General features: G+C 36.0%; 1 protein-coding gene across 3 annotated transcripts in view; it reads left to right on the plus strand.

Annotated features, from left to right (window-relative positions):
* Positions 1 to 17,796, plus strand: part of TBC1D5 (TBC1 domain family member 5) — a 289,772-nt gene that overhangs the window by 79,419 nt on the left and 192,557 nt on the right. Inside the window, exon 3 of one of the 3 annotated variants that reach the window (XM_018075719.1) lies at positions 8,016 to 8,074. The exons of the other annotated variants lie outside the window; for them this stretch is intronic. The gene's annotated coding sequence lies outside the window, so the exon portion shown is untranslated. The remainder of the gene's footprint in view (positions 1 to 8,015; positions 8,075 to 17,796) is intronic. 3 annotated transcript variants of the gene reach the window in all.

Genomic DNA, 17,796 nt, shown 5'->3' on the forward strand with positions numbered 1-17,796 from the left:
TTGCAATGTTAAAAAGAATGAAATTATCCGTATGGTAAGTAGTTAATTCAATGTATTTTTGTAGTTTTGAACTTTTCTTTACGTGGCTATGGTGGCTCAAGCAAGTGTAAGACTTTTTGATAATCATTTTGTGGTCATTGAGCCAGTCATCCATAACAAACTTTGAATTTCGTGTATCTTCACCTGGCCACCAGGGGAGCATCCCATAGAGTATATATGAATATATGATAACACAAATATTGATCTTGTTACAGAAAATTTAAAATGGAGGGGGCAAAAAACAGAATATCCGAACTTCTCTGGTTCTGCAAAGGAGACAGGGCAGTGAGAGTGTGTCGTCTCTGTGGTTCTGCCTGTTCCTCAGTCCAAAAGTGCAATCGCTCTTTTTATGCAAACTTGCTTTGAATTAGAAGGAATGTTACAGATGTGACAATGTGGGCTTTCATTCTAAGATGCTCACTGTTTGTCCTTTGTGAGTGCTCTGTGGCTGTGGCTAGATACATTTTTTTCAAAGATGTTAACAAGGGCAGATCCAAAAAGATACTTGCATGCCTATCTCTTCACGCTTGTGTTAAAATCAATGGGAATTTAAGAGCTTAGGATTTAAATACTAACAATTTGGAACTATCCCAAGATCCTTGACATCAAAAAGGCGATGGCCTCGTTTTATGCAGATGTCCTAGCACTCAAAGGGTGCATAAATTATTGCACCACTTATCAATTTCTCTTTAATGTATTCCTCTCTTATATCTGGGACACTGTTAATAGAAGAAAAGGATTAAAAAGCGTAAAAATAACTTGTATGTAAGTTTCTTTGAGTTGAATTTATATCAGTCAGCCTGTCAGCACTAACATATGGGAAATATAGTTTCGCTACCATGCATAGCAGGGGCTAAAAGTGCTGTTCAGACCATGTGCTCAACTCCTACAGAAGAGGGACTTTATATCACTCGTGCAACCCACTCACAAATTTAAGGGGTGACATCCATGGATTCTGAATACATGGTAACCCAAATATTGATCTTGTTACAGAAAATGTAAAATGGAGGCAGCAAAAATGAGATGAAGTTCTAGATCAGCAAGGAATTCAGTAAACTTTAAATATTCAATTTTTTAAAAAGCTTATTGTATTGCTGTTGTTATATTGAAATGGTAGTTGTAAATAATAGGGAATTTTCATGTAGCTTTTCCGTATCTTGGGCTAACTTGCAGTAACGTATAACATCTCCTTGTATCAATTACTGTAAACTAGTAAAGATCCCTACTGTTTTTGTTTTGTTTTGCTTCCTAAAGCCCCCTGCTGCTGTTGATTACACCTAGATCTGCTACTGATTGGAACTGTTAAAAGGCAAAGATAGTGTGGATGGTTTCTGAATCATTTAATTGTAGAATTAATAAGATGTTTTCACTGGGACCTAATAAAACAGATCATATTAATAAGTATATATACTGTCCATGGAATTTCTGATTGCTTTTTCATTCTTTTTGTAGATATGAATATAGGAGTCCCAAGCCTGGTTGGTTATGTGACATGCGAGTTTCTTTTTTGAATAGTATTACTGGATGTCACTTAAAGAAAGAAGTGGGAGCGTAAGCTATCTAATACCATCATACAGTAGAGATTTTTCTTTTTGTGAGTTTATACATTTTTAGTTGTATGTAAATGCTCTGTTGGCATGTTGAATTGAGTAGATAATTACATTAATGTGATATATTGAGTCTTATGTTAATACTACTTTTTAATAGCTGTATTATACGCACTGCACTTGGTGCATGTGAACCTTGAAAAATTGCTTACCTAATACAGTAACGCTTGCCAAATAATGGTCAAAATTGGCCTAGAGTTGGCTTATCATGAAAGAACCTATTCTCCTTCAATGGTCTGTCAGTGTCCATTCAACCTCTTACCTCTGGCAGGGTTGAAAAGAAACGTATGAATACACACAAAGAAGTCCTAAAATGAGGAAGAAGCCAAAATAGATCATTATGTATGACAGTTAAAATTTGAAGTGGTGGCTTTCCTATAATCTTGGTAACATTATTTTTAATTTGTAATGTAAATAATTTTCAAGGATAAAGGTGAGATTAATATTGGGGGAGAACAGGGAAAAGAAAGGAGAGAGGAAGGGGGTCTAAAGCTACCTTGTCCTTGTAAACCTGCAGCAAAACTGATAATCCAATTCCAGGCATCCAGGAAATGGTGCTGCAGAGCAGCTTTGGTATATCTAGGAGGGTATTACACACAGTGAAGAAGTCCACCCATTATGACTTTAGATTAGCTCACTCTCTTGCCACAGCTTCACCAAATGTGTTCCCCTTCCTACATAGATATAATCCCTTCATGTGCTTGGGGTAAAGTAACAGCAGGGACCAGCTGAATCTGCAGTTTCCAAATCGTTCTGCTCTTGTCAGTCTGATCAGCTAGCCTTTTCTTTTCCCAGTCATACTTCTCGTCTCAGTCAGATCTTTGTCACTACTACCTACATTTTAAAATAAAGTTTTCAGTTTACCATTTTGTTACATTTTTCTCTGACAGAACAAATTCTGTTTTCACCCATATTGCTTGTTTGGCAGTTTGAGTCATTTTACTTTCCAGTTAGCTGAATGCTGTAGGGTTTGAGTTCAGGGAAATCAAATTCTTGTTCATAACAAGTGATTTCTAACAATTATTTTCTTCATTTGTGAAAGACTATTTTATGTTCTGAGAGATAAGATCTTGTAACTGCTTCTTTTCTTGTGGTCCCTTATGCTAAAATTATCTTGCGGTAAAAGGAGTAGCATCATTTATCCTGCAAAGGTAGTGTTTTACCTATTCAGTAGTGCATTAACACATCTCATACCCACATATATGCACATTTCTGCCTACTTAAAGGATGGGAGGAAGCGAACATTTGAAAAGTCGTCTTGTTGATCTAAGAACATAGTGAGGTGGTGGAGAAAACTGGTGTCATGTAAACCAAAGTGCTTTTTAAAAAAATTTACATACCTCATACATGGTTCAGGGTTGATGCTTGAAGGGGCAGAGCTAATCTCAATATGAACAGATGTTCCCTACAAATTTTGGATTTAAAAATTACAAGGCAGAGTGATGCAACCTTCAAGTATAAAGAAGCCAATCATTCACTTTGCACTTAAGTAGACTTTTAGTTCCCTTGACCAACTATTCACATTGATTAAATTGATTAAAAATAATAAAGCTACACTGTCGTATATAAAAAACTTAGTGTAGAAGGGGAAAAAAGCAGAAGCAGACAGCGTTCATTCTGGTTTTCTCTACTTTCTACAAGGACAAATACATTAGTGTAATACTGTACTAACAGCTCCCAGGATCTCTTTCTTTTCTTTGACCTGGGTTGTCTTAATTTTATTGAGCTTATTTTTGCAGAGATCATTTTCTGCAAGAATAACAGGAGCTGAGAATTTTGATCCATATACTGCAGATAACAGGAAAATGGATCCAGTTTTTAAACTGAGATTAAAAAAAAAGATTTGAAAAATTGACTTCTGTAGAGTTTTTGTTGACAGGTAAGTTTGTGTCATTCTGTTTAAAAACTGGAAAAGTATTTTTGTGGACTACTGTTACTAAAATTGTACTTGCTGGTCCCTTAAAGGCCAGTGGTTGTTCTTACAGATGATTCCTATTAGAAGATTCTGCAACTGGAATTTAGTTTCATGGCATTAATTATAATGTAATTTATCTCTGAACCCACTGTATTGATAGGTTATTAGTGGGATTATTTTGAACTGAACCTGTGAAAAAGAACAGTTCTGGCTCTTGGGAGGCACGGGTTTGCTCTTCTCTTCTTCCCCCATAAAGTATAACAAAACCCAAGTCAAACCAAAAAAAACCCCCCATGTTTCAGCACACTGTAATTATTCATACTTGATGCAATTTAGAATGTTGGTATTTTTCCCTTTCTTTTTATCTTTCCTGATAGTTTGTTACAGCACTTTAAAGTCTTGCAAGAGGTGTAAAACTGCATACTAAAATCAAATAGGATTGCTAACTGGAAGCTCTCACGCTTTTCAGCAAGTTTGTGCTTAAGGTTTCCAAGTGCAGGGAAGCAACGGCAGACCCTTTGTGCTTCTGCAAAGTATTTTAGCATTCTTTACCTTAATCCTGGCAGCATCACCTCCATCTCTTTCGCTTATCATCAACATCTCTAATAGAGTAAAACTCCGATGCATGTAGCAAGAAACGAAGCGTGTAGGGGAAAAACATAAAGGCTCTTGACTTTTTTAAACTTATTAACAGACAAGTGTGCATGTTAGAAAAACACACTTGTTTGCCGAGAGTATATGCAATAGCTGATGGGTAAAGAAACAGAAACCTTAATGGCTGCTTGCGTTTAGGTCACTGTTCATTCATTCATTTGTTGCTGGAGCTATGAACTATTCATATGTTGCCACAGTATGTTACTTACACACGACTGGTGGTGAAGGAAGTAAGAGCTAAGATGCTTCACAGACATCGACATCGAGGGGATTAACATGTCTGCTTCATTAATATATATGTGCATACATTAATGTTGAAGTATTGAAACTGTTTCAAATGAAATTAAAAACTGTCTTTTAAGGTCTACTATAGTCCTTAGAAACATTTCAGATTTTGGCATCAGCCTTACTGGTTTCTTAACCATTTTACTTTTACTTTGCCAGTGGGGATACAAGTGCAGACAGAGTGCTCATCGCTTGCCTGCTGCCTGATTTTCTGTTGTTTTTCCTTAGCTAGGTCTGCTCTCTGTACTTGCTAGCCATCATTAAGCATATATGAATCCCTGTGGAGTGGCAGGCATGGATTCTGTGAGTGACATTTCTGGCAGCGTTTTCCTTGTATGTGGCACCAGGCCTGATTTTCTGAAATTTTAAGCATCTATGATCCCCATTTGCTTCCGCTGAAGCTGTAGGTACTCTGTCCTTTTGGAAAGCATGCTGCTCAGTGCTAAATCTCAGGCAGTTAAGAGATGAGAAAGTCCTGGAAACTTACTTAACACTCATGTGACAGCCGGTTCTGTATAGCAGCAATAATATCGCCTGTGTGAGGGCATTGCCTCTCCTGCAGTATTACTTGCAGATCCAATAATCTGCCTCTGTGAAACTAGGTTTGGAGATCAGTAGTGAATTGTTTAGTAATGTTTATTGGAGCTCTTTAAAATATATTTGCAATGTATAAAACACTTTGATATATAGAAGCTCACATTCTAATAAGATTACATTAAGTATCCTAATAAGATCAAGGCTTGAAATTATGTTTTTCCGGATTTGAGTGATATAAATTAATTTTAGTTTAAACCAGTGTCAATGTTCTTAGATGTTTGTTATAAATACTCCATTTGCAGTTTATGTGGGTCTGCATTTACATAAAAAAATTCAATTCTCCTATTAACACAAGAAGTCTTTTCTCTTCCTCTCCTTCCAGTATGCTGCAGCTACAGATTATCAAGGCAATGCTGTAATTATTAAACTCAACTAGTAAATTATATAGAGAACAACAGTGGCTGATCACTGAACTCTGTTGGCACTGACCTTTCACTTCTCATTTAAGTCTAGCCTACTATATAAAATGAATTCATTATTGTCAGTTTAGATCCCTTGTGGAGGCTAATCCACATCACAAAGCCATTCTACACAAAAGTGAATTCTCTTTAGGAAGACCTTACAAGTACATGGAAACTAAAGTATGTAGGAAACCCCACAGTCATAGCTCTTCTATAACTTCTGTTGGTTTAACCATTCCCCATTTTATTTTATTGCTATTTCTGATTTCTCTGTAACCTATTGCACAAAAGTATGGATCTAAAGTACTAACTCAGTCTTTACTTCTCGTGGGTTTTGGCAGTGTTAAAATTTGGTGCATAAAGTCAGGGGAGAAGCTTGACTAGTTTCAGGATCATGGAATTCCTCTTCTCCTTTCCTTGTCTGGTTGGAGATATCTTTTGGACTTGGATAAATTGTCCTCCAGGTGGGCCACACTGGGTAAAGGTATTAATGGTTTTACGCCAAAATACATGTACATATGTAACTAAATTATTTGGTTATAATCACCCTTCCCAGATAGACCACCTGCTATATCAGACCAAACCTAAGATGAAATTCAGGAACAACGCATATTTCTTGCAACTATGCTGGAAAGAGTTTTGTTGGCTTTTTTAGTATATCAGCATTCTAGTACACTAGCATTTTTCTCAGTGTTTCTGTCAGATTTTACTTAAATATAAATTATTGTATTACGTGTCTTGTTTAGATGCTTAATATCATACTTCTAGAACACAACAGTTGAGAAAACTAGGAGTACTAGGAAAGTACAGTTGGCCCTGATGAGTGTCTAGCATTATCTGTGAGCTCCTCATCAATCAGCAGTCTTCACATCAGCCCTCACAACCTATGACCTGGATGGTTTTATTTATTTCATTCTTTATCTAAAATATAAGTATTTTTGAGAAGATAAAGTTTTATAATTGAGTGGCTACTTTTATTTCATGCTGCCTTTTAGTTCACAGAAAGGTGAAATTTACCTTACTGACCTGATAACATTTCAAATGCAGAACACAAAAAATATAACAACTCTAGAGAAGATCTGTTCCAGTTTTATGCCTAAATGCCAAAATTTTATGTGCAGTATAATAGCAGGCAAGAGTTGATTCATTGCATTTACCAATGACTGCCTAAGATTTCCCTTTGTCCTGTCTACATACAGCTGAGTATTTTTTTGTGGGTGCCTCAGCATAATTAAAAACAGTGCATGTCACTGTCCATTTGGCATGAAGCAGTAGATACAGTGTAAAATTATTTCTGTATTTGGGTTTCTCCAAAGCGTCAGGCATGGATCTTGTCAAATTCTTTACTACTTTGTTTGCTTAAAGACTTTACCCTTAACTATGGAGCAGGAATAGTAATGACTTTCAAACTCAATTTTCCAATACTGAGTTTACACTGTAAGCTAGAAAATCCACTTCAGTTTCATGACTTCACCTGACTCATTATCAAACAATTTGTGGTAAATTTTTTGGTAAATTTATTATTTGTTTCTTTTAAAAATTGTTTCTCATACAGTGTGCAAGAAATAGTTTAATTCATATTTTTTTCATTGTCAGAGGCTAAGAATCTGAGAATGTTAGCATCTGTGTCTCTATAAACATATTTAAAATTTCAGGGAGAGTTTAAATATTTATGAAAATATAAAAGGTAACTTAAAAATAATATGTTTGTCTTAGAAACTGGTGGCCAGAATTTATCTGCACACAAATTACTTTTGGGAAAAGAGGGGAACATACTTACAGTCAGTTTTAATATTTTTAATGGTTTTCACTTTTTACTTTGCAGATTATATAAAGCCTTCAAATATTAATATATATTCAAGATCAGGGATTTATAGGCTTCTTTTATTTACCATACATTGCTTGTCCGTGAAATTTTCATGGTCTTCTGATTCTTCTGACTCATAGTTATTGTGCATGGAGATAGACAGCTGATGTTGTTGATAACTTTTCATCACATAAATAAGTGAAACTCTTGGCCCAAAGATAGCAAAAGCCATTCATAACCTACAACTGGAAGGCATATATGCTGCAGGGAAAAAAAAGACTTTTTTTTCTAATTTCATGGTTATTAATATTCTGATATTCAAAGCATGCTGACTTCAAATACTTGTTACATATATTTATTTTTTTCTGAGATATTTAGGTACTTTTTGAAACAAGCTTAGTATTTCATATGGATACTACATCTGGCTGTAGATAATATATCTGAAAAAGTCATGGTGGTGGAATTATTTCATCATTACACAATTTGGATGGGGTTGTTTTTAAAGAATCTGTCTGGTTTATTTATGTCATTTAACTGTTGATCTCATATTTATGTAAAAAAAGAATTTAGATTTCTTCTTTACTCTTCTCAGAAGTGCATTCAACATGATTGAACTATGCTCCCTTATCCTGTAATAATACTTTTGTGTGATTTTTCACTGACACTTTGGAAAAGATTTAATAGTTATTCTATCCTTTCCTGTCTTTCAGTGTGATACGGAGCATTTCAAACTGAGACCTTTCCTATCAAAAAGCCATCCGCAGAAAAGGTGGATATTCTTGAAACTAGTGTTACCTTATTTTCTGTATTTGGACTATTCCTTCAGTGCTCGTTAATCAAGGCTAGTTATTCTAATATGGTGCTTCTTTCTTTAAATATAGACAGATTTTTCTTTCCAGAAGGAGATACTTGCTAGCTATCCCGCATGGAAAAAAAAAATCAAGGGTTTCAAGAAATAGCTGCGGCAATTGCAGGAGAAGTGTATAAATTACCATCTCTTTGGGGTTTTTTTCCCCCCTCTCAGTACAACTCTTACTATAATTAGCCAGCATTTAACGACGAATGTTTGCTTTGGTTAAATTATTCAGAACATTTATTTTACTTGTCAAAGGTTAGATCAGGTTGTTGTTTGAACTGGTAATTAAATGCAGCCTAATACACTGTCATATTTATATGCACTATCAGCCCTGTTTCCTCCTCATTGTGTATAATTTTATAATGTTCAGAGCTGACATTTAGACTTCCAACTCAAATCCTATTTTCTTGTAAAGAAAGCTAAGATTTTATTTCTGTGTTTTATTGTACTTGTGTACACTTAAGAAAATAAGAATTAGGGTTGTTTGGAATATCACAGCTATGGACTTCATTGTCATAAAATTAGTGAAGGCCCTTTGAATATTTTTATTTGCATATTTCAGTAAGTCATTACACAGCATCTGGTATGTATTAATTATTTTTCAGAGATTAATGTGAAGTGGACAAGTGCAGACGTCTCCTTTACTAATTGAATACCTACGAGTCACAGTAATATGCAGTATATTTAAATTACATTCCCAAATCTTTACGAGAAATTTGCATAACACTGAAATACAGAAAGGTTCCTAGAATAACTGTGTAGTGGACTCAGATGAGCAAATAAAATTGAAAAATCTCAGGGTCAGGACTCCTCATGAATCTATAGCAGTGGCCTTTGCATATTTACATTAGAGCACTGAGACTGACTATCCAACCTGATAAAATACAAGGGAGTTTTAGAATAGCCAGGATTCAATCTTCTGCAGTTTCTCATGACAAGTTCAGAAACTATTTTTAACCCACTTATATTAGACAGTCATTTAATTGAATTGTCATATATATAATGTGTCCATTCCTTTTTTATTTCAGCCACGTATGTTTCTCAGTCAAACTTGAATAAAGAATAAATCATAGTTTTTAGAAAACCTGTATGCTCATAGATTTGATATTGTTCTATGTCTATGAAAGTTGCTGTCCAGCTAAAAAAGAAATAAACATAAAAGTGGATTATCAGCATTTCAGCAGTGTTTTTTCCTACTATATGTAGACAAGTATTACTGTCTTTTCCAGTGAATTTGTGTAGCAGCTTTCACTTCATGCGACTAATTAAGTGATATGTATGCATTTCAGCCAACCTTATTTCTCAGCATTTCTGAAACATTTTTTAAAAATCTTGCCTATTGTACTTAATGTATTGAAGGTTCAGGTTTGAAAGTCTTTCGGTTCTGTCACGTAAAGGCTATGCTGACTCATAGCCTTGTTAAGAAGCAATTCATACTTAATGGTAGTGAAATCCTAATTTATCCACTGTCATAGTGATCACCCGAGACAGTATTATGTGGTTGCAAAAGCTGAGACAGGAATAAGGACAAAACATATAAGCACCATCTTAAGAAGCCAAAATCAACACCTCAGCTCCTGCACATATGATCTCAGAGTAGCAGAATTGATTTTTTTAAAGTTTGTGGGTTTTTTTTACCATTTCCTCCCCATAACCGTGTTTTATAATAAAACTAGCATAGGCCACCACGGGCCAGAAGGTAGAAAGATAAAGTAAAAATAGAGTTAAAAGTGAAGTGTATTCTTGATTATAATTATAGCATTCCTAGCGTGACACTAAAGAAACTCGATGTATGGCGTTCAGTTTGTTATTTTGCAGCTTGTTAAATTTTTATACTTCATGGTTGTGGGAGGTAGCTAAAAACAAGAGAATATACTGTGCTCTTACAGAAATCATTTTGACCTCTAGGTAAAGTACATTTATTTGTGTATACATCATCTGAACTGTGAGCCGTTTTGATTGATGTAGTAGATTGCATATACATATGGCATACAGAGGACCTGGGTTAGGGTAAAGTTCTGCTTCTTTCATGATGGACTATCTAAATATAAACTAGAATAAAAATGAGTAAATTGATTTTAAGTCATACAGAAGTGCCATGCGAGTGTAAGTCTTGGGATGGGTATGACAGACTGTGTGTGCCTTTAATTTGGGAAACAGGTCTTAGATTAAGTAATTGCATTTTAAGTTAAAGGAGAATTCACATATCGGTTGCACCAAGGCTACGTCTTGATGAGACGGAAAATCAGTGTAGTTGTTTCAGCATGGCACATATCCATGAAAGTAGCCATTTGTAGGAAATAATAGGTTTAAAAGTTTAACATGTAGTATTAGGGTATGGATAAGGTCTAAAGTATTTTATCTGTGAACTGAGGAGCTTGGTGGTCAAATGGTACTTTGGTCATTGAAGAAATGACCCAACAAAACCTGAAACTCTTTTCTTTCCTGCGCATCTCTCATGGTCATTCCTACTGGCTTTGAGAATGCAAACAGTTTCAGTTAAAATACTCTGTAGTCAGCTGTGTTACCATTTAAAAGGCAGACTGTGTATATCTTTGAAAGGTGAGTCTGCTTTCTTCAGTGGCTGCTTCTGTTGTCAGTGCAATGAAAAAGCTACACTAAATACAGAGGCAGTCTTGAATTTAAAGGAGACAAGAAAATATTCTTTCTAGCAGGCTAATTTCACACAGATAAACTAGATGACATTTTTTAGAAATAAATCTGTATGTTAAAAATACTGTGTTCAGTGTTTTGCCTGGGTGAGGAGAGTCTTTTGCGGGGTTCCTTGAGAGAACGAAAGCTGACTTGGAGTAGCATAGTGAAGGAGTGGTTTTCTTTCTTCCTAAATAATTTGTCTTTTATGTTTTGACTTTTATTTCTGATAAGATGCTGTCAAAACCTCTAAACCAAAACCAATGAATAGCATTAGTTCTCAGGGGTTTTTAGTAGTTTACTCATAAATGTGGCTGCAAAAACAGAACAGGATTTCCCTTTTTCTTCCCCAGCGAAAAACAGGAACTTCTGAAACACAGGAGTTTGGGTGAGTAGGCAGAGGATCTGCTACCTTCAAGCCTTCCTGGCAACAGGTAGAATTACAATATGTGTTTGACAGAGAATATTCATCTCAGCTAGGCAATCTCTGTCCGTTACTTCTCTTTTAAAGAAAATTCTGTCCCCTTAGTCAACTTCCTCCTCCATTTCCATCAGAAAGCTAAGAACACCTGCTACTGCCGTCTTATGTCTTCCTTTTAGGAGAAAAAGATAAATTATACATGATCAAAATTTCAAAAGTACTAATTTTAGGTGCCCCCAGATGCACAGCCTTACTATTAAGTAAGAAAGAAAAGTGAGAACAGATCACACCTGTATTCTATATGCTTGGTTTCTTTCCATTTACTTCTGGATCCAGTTCAAAATTCTCATTTTGTTCTTAATGCACTGAGTGGTCCATAGCCTGGCCGCTGTTAGGTCACTTCTCTACCTACCTCAACTAGGTCACTTCTCTATCTCAGCTATTACCAGAAATGCAACAACAGAGCACAAAGAACATTTTTCTAGGCTTTTGCATGTGGCGTGTTTGAGATCATACAGTCTATATCAGGAAAATGAAACCTGAAAGCTACCTTTTTGCAAAATGATCTTTCATGTGTTTGGAGAGAAAGAAACTAATAAATTTGGTCAGAAGGACAGGAAAAGAAAAAGAGTTGAAAAGAAGTACGTGAAAACAGCTATTTTATCCAGGAGGATTCAGAATGTTAATGCTATTGTGATTCAGATATTGTGATATTTATCTTAAATATTTTTAAAAAGTCATGATGGTCTGTATAACACAAACAAGAAAACTATCTGAAAAGACTTTCTAAAAACATTAAAGAAAAATTTAATCAAGGAGGTTTCTAACCATACCTTGTTTACATCTGTTATATATTTTTAATAAAATGGACTTAAAAGCTTAGCCCCAAAGGTGTTGCAGGCTTTCTGTAAAGTATAATGACAGCTGGTGTTCCAGTACAATTCTTCAAATCTGTTCGCTGTTTTGTGGGAATTCCAATTCCTTCTTGTCGCTACAAAACTTGGGGAGATTCAGTCATGTCATAGTGGTTGGTGAATTAGAACACTCAACTAAACCTAACATACTTGTGAGCTGTCACTCTATTTTATTATCTAATAAAAATCAAAAAGCTTCAGAGAATCGGCCTGTTGTTCTGCTCTCATTCCTCAGGGCAGAAGAGCACATGTAGCTCTCAGGGCAGCTGATCTCTTAGCCTACAAGAAGTTCTCTCAGGTCTTGTTCTGCAACTTACTTGTTGTCTAAGAATGTTCTGCAAAAACTGGGCTTTTGTTTCCTATTATGTAGTATGTGCTTACCCACTTCTAAAGCAAAATAAACCCAGGACATAGGGTAAAGAAAATAGAACTAGTTGGTGACAGATGTTTCTGATAAGACAAATTTACTGCCAAACCAAGAAGCCCTTTTAATTGCAGCACACATTTATTAATATATCCCCCTCTTAAACAGTGTATTTTATCCTTATTTCTGAATTACTTTATGTTACAAATTCTTATTTTTACTGTAAATTTACAGTAAAGTTCCAAAGAATTAAATACTTTTTTTAATAGTGTGGAGGGTTAACCTTGGCTGGATGCCAGGTGCCTACCCAGCTGCTGTATCATTCCCCTTCCCAGCTTTAAAGGGGAGAGAGAGTAAGATGGAAAACAACTCATGGGTTGGGATAAGGCAGTTTATTAAGAAAAGCGAAGCAAAAAATAACAAGTTTTATTCTCTACTTCCCATCAGCAGCAATGTCCGACCACGTTCCTGAGAAGCAGTGCTTCAGCAACGCATAATGGTTTCTTAGCAGGCAGCCAGTGGAAACAACCAGTGCCCTCATTCCTGCTTCTTTCCTTAGCTTTTATATCTGAGCTGACATCGTATGGTATGGAATATCCCTTTGGTTAGTTTGGGCCAGCTGGCCTACTTGTATCCCCTCCCAGAAGGAATGTTACAGTGCTGATGCTGTGCTCAGCAGTAGCCGAAACACTGGTGTGTTATCAACACCCTTTTAGCTACCAGTGCAAAGCACAGCACTATGAGGGCTGCTATGGGGAAATGAACTTAATCTCAGCCAGAGCCAATACAAATAGCCAGACTTTTGTTCCTCTATAACTTGGCAAAGTACTTGCTGTTTAAGACCTTAATCTATTTCAGGTTTTGAGTTGGTACAGCCAGTGTGTTTGATGTACCATGCTACTTGCACTGGTGACTTCTATTCCTGTGTTTTACATGCTCTGGCAAGCAGCATCGACTGCCCAGAAAATATTTAGGAGGAATAAATGCCTCTAAGTAACAGTGCATTATAGAAATCATTGTGCTACAGGGGCTTTAGACCACTTCTTCCCTGGGGAGTTTGATGTGCATGTACAGGAAAGCGCAGAACGTTTCATGCAGCTGCTCAGAAATTTCAATGGAAAATACAGGAATGGGAAGGCATAGGAAAATAGGTTGTAACAGATAACACTGTTTAAGAGATCAAATTATTAAAGAACGAACAATATTGCATTATAATTTTTTCCCATTTGTAATATTATGTACCTTAGCAGGAATTAGTTCTAAAAGTTCCTGAATGCCAGAAACAAAAGAGATGCATCAGGATGTGTTGAGCAGCACAGTTCACTGTCTGCAAAAGGAAGAACTGCCTCGTAATCTTTTTAGTAGCATGGGATAGTGATATGAGTGGTATGAGTAAAATGTTACTCATAGCAATAGTGGTATCTTGATATAGTGCCTTCATTCAGTCAACTGCCAACTAAGTCAATAGGTTTCATCTATACCTTGTTTCCAAGTCTTAGAAGTTTCATTTGCTTGAGGTATTTTATTTTATTTCATTTTATTTAGATACTGCTGTTTGAAACTCACTAAATCGTAGGTATGAAGAAGCATTGTACAAAAATACTGAGGCCCTGGAGGGCTTCTGTTGCTCCTGGTGTGGCAAGGCTGAAGAGAAGCAATGTGAGCAGGCAGTATATGATAGGAATACTGTGCCTTATGTAGACTGAGCCTTTGGGTGTGAGTGGGAGCATTCATGGGAAGAAGCTTCAACATATTTTTTTACTGGTGGTAACCCTACTTTGAACCTCTTATCCTCTTAGTATGACTTTTAGACATAAGTAAGCCACTTCTCCCATTGGCAGAAGTAATGGAAAATCTTTGCAGTTTGCAGTCATTGCACTGCAGCAGAATTAGATTTCATGTAGCACCTTGTCTTTTTTTCCCTTGCACCCTGTTTTCCTGTGTAACTCTGATTTGAATTCACTCATCCGGATTGGATCACATAGGTGAACGTGGGTTATGGTTCTTCACACTATGTAGAAACTTCATTGTAAGATAGTGAAACAAATACTGCCTTTCTCTGCTTCTTTGAAAGTGCCTACGAAATTGTCCTTTTTCTTTAGCAAATAGAGCTTACACCAACTTTCTTTGTACCTCAGTGTGATACCATGCTGCTTTAGCATCTGCATATCTAGAAAAGAAAACTAGAAGAGAAAGATTTGATGTAAATGCCTCTGTGCGTGCATGAACATGCTGGTGTTTCTATAAAAATTCTGTCAACCCCTGTAGGAAACTGTTTTCTAAAAATAGTGAAAGAATAAAGGCTGAATCCTAGATTAATTGCTTACTGCTTTAAAGCTGTGATATCCTAGAAACTTATTTCATTGAATACACTTTTAGTGTCTAAGCTAGTTACTATCATTTTGGGTAAGGCTGCAGGCTAAGCTGCCATTTTTTCCAGTTCACTGTTTTGATGATTTCTTTCAGTCTTGACATTCTTTGGCCCTTTGAGTTACATATGTATTACTAAAACATAAAGTATGTAGCATAGCATGGTGCCTGTGTGTTCCTGAAAGTAAAACTCTTAAATACTTAAAAGCAGTCATTTCCATACCATAAACAGCAGTAAAGCTAACCATCTTTGGAAGAACAAAGCTTTAATTTAAATTATATTAAATTGTTTTGTTACCAGGTAGATAAAATATATTCTAAAATAAAACAAACGAGGACTTCCTTTCATTTAACGGGTTTCTAATTGTTTAATCATTTCAATATGAATAGGGTTTTCACCACCTCTAGATTACTGTAAGAAAAGGGAGTACCTTTGTAGTTGAATGATGTAAAGATTTGAAATCTTACAGCATTTTTCCTTCTCCTCTCCCACCTTCCTTTTTACTAAAGTAAAACATTGTTTCTTTCGGTCTTATGTAGTGGGTTATAGTTTTTAGGCTCTTAATAGGTCTTCTTGCTCCTCTCTGGACTGCGGTAGCTGGTCCTTTTCCTGTGCTATCTGACTAAAGATGGATACACTAATTCACAGAATATGCCAGATTGGAAGGGACCCACAAGGATCATCGAGTCCAGCTCTTAGCCCTGCAGAGAACCATCCCCAGGAGTCACACCATGTGCCTCAGAGTATTGTCCAAATGCTTCTTGAACTCTTGTCAGGCTTGGTGCTGTGACCACTTCCCTGGGGAGCCTGTTCCAGTGCCCAACCAGCCTCTGGGTGAAGAACCTTTTTTTAATATCCATCCTAAACCTCCCCTGACACAACTTCAGGCCATTCACTCAGTGCTAATAGTCTAAGAGTCAGTGGGTGGGAGGAATGTTCAGGGCAGGGGCTACATTTAGCTGTTGACTTTGAATCTTTTTTTGGTTTGCTGGTATTTCTCGTATGCAGTCAATGTTATAGCAAAGATACGCTCTCTTAACAGTGTCGTGGATCTGTCACATAGGTCTGCATTAAAAATAGGTATAGTTTTGTGTTGAGGGTGGGGGGTTTGGGTTTTTTTAAGGAAATTCAAACTGCAGAATGGAGACTGGCTTTGGCTATTTTGTCTTTTTTTTTTTTTTTTTTATGTGAGACCATACTGAACACAGAATTGTAGTATTAGGAATTTAGGATGGTTGATGCTCTTTATACTTTCATTGTCACCATTTTCACTGTACAAGAGAGAAATTGTTTCACTAGAAGTGTCAGATGTCACTGTTCTTAGCACTGTTTATTACACCTCGAAAAACACTGTTGACCAGGTTAGCAGGGGACTGTGGCTGTTGAACTTCGTGGTCAACATGACATAAGGATTTTGATCCTCTCTGCATTATTCAGGTTTTTCCTCTGTAGTCAAACTAGTGTTTCTTACAGAATCATGTAACCTCAAGAAAACTGAAAGCCAGCAACTGCATGAACTTGTTGTCTTCTTGTAACAAAAGTGTGGAAGGTTTCCTATCTTTGAAATTAATAGAATATAAAGGTCTTATTTATGATAAAGTTTTTCATCTCTTTTTTTTTTTCTTACACTATCATGTGAATTAACAAGAGAATACATTGCCATGGTCCCAGGCTATTTGCCTTGTTTCTTATTCCTGACATTTTAATTCACTACTGAATTTATAGTTTGCATGTTTAAGTACTGGTAAGACATGAAAGTTGTAGGGTTAAAACTGTAGACAGTGCTTTAAAGCTCCTATGATAATTGTTCTCAGGTATGTATTCCTTTACTGTGGCTCTCGAGACAACTATTTAATAGACAACATTTGAATAATACAAATGTGTGGTTGGTAAAAATGGATTAGGGTTTCAGGGTGGTACCAATGGGTGATAGTTAATATTGAATGACATGTATTAAGACAAATGCTTTTATATATAATTTATTTGGCATTGTAAATGCATTTATCTTGTGAGATACAGACTCCCTGTTGCCACATGAAGTATTCTGGAAAGGTTTGGAGTAAATAAATAATAAAACCACTTTGATATACAATCTAACAATATTAAATATTAAGACTTTCACATGATTGATTTTAATACTTAATTAACTTATTTAAAGTCCAATGTAACTCTGTTTTCGTATTAGAGATCAGACAAGCAGAAGTTAAAATGCAGGAAATGTTATTAAATGGGACAAAATTAATTGCATTTCATGATCATCAGACTCGCTGGCTGTTAACCTGTCCATCAGTGGCATGATCTTGTTTGTTTTGTTCTGGACTCCAGCTGATGTTAATGTTAATCTGCTCTACCATGCCAGACCATTTTTTTATGTTTGCATCATTCTATTTTAATGATACATACTCTGATACATTTTATAAAAGAAAACGGACTTGCTTTATGCTATCCAAAGTTTGTCAAATTGTGCACTTTTCTTCTTAGTAAGTATTCTTCCTTAGGCATGTTTCTTCAGTGGGTAGTAGCAACCTGTAGAAGTGGCTGAGTAGAAATCTTAGATAGTTTTGAGCTGCTCTGTATGTGGGAGAGGGTTGCCTTGGTTTGGTGGATTATTTGGGATGTTTTACTTTTGGAGGCACTTGAACTAGTATCTTCTGTATTTAAATGGAGATGGTGGTAGTAAAAGGCTCAAGTGATGGAGAGCAGAAGATTTCAGTGCTATGAGATAGCTATGGTCCATGCAGCCTGAGTAAAAATAACTCCTGGAACAAAGAAGAAAGCAGTTAATATTACAGATTGGAACAAATCTTTTGAAAATGCCTATTAATGAGTGCCTTAGTAAAAAAATCCAGCTTGAAACAGACCAAATAGTCCTCATTTTCCAAAGTTCATGTTCAAGAGTGTCTCCTACTCAAC

This window comes from Manacus vitellinus, unplaced genomic scaffold (assembly GCF_001715985.3).
Source record: "Manacus vitellinus isolate BGI_N305 unplaced genomic scaffold, ASM171598v3 scaffold_3_pilon, whole genome shotgun sequence".
Classification (NCBI taxonomy): Eukaryota; Metazoa; Chordata; class Aves; order Passeriformes; family Pipridae; genus Manacus; species Manacus vitellinus.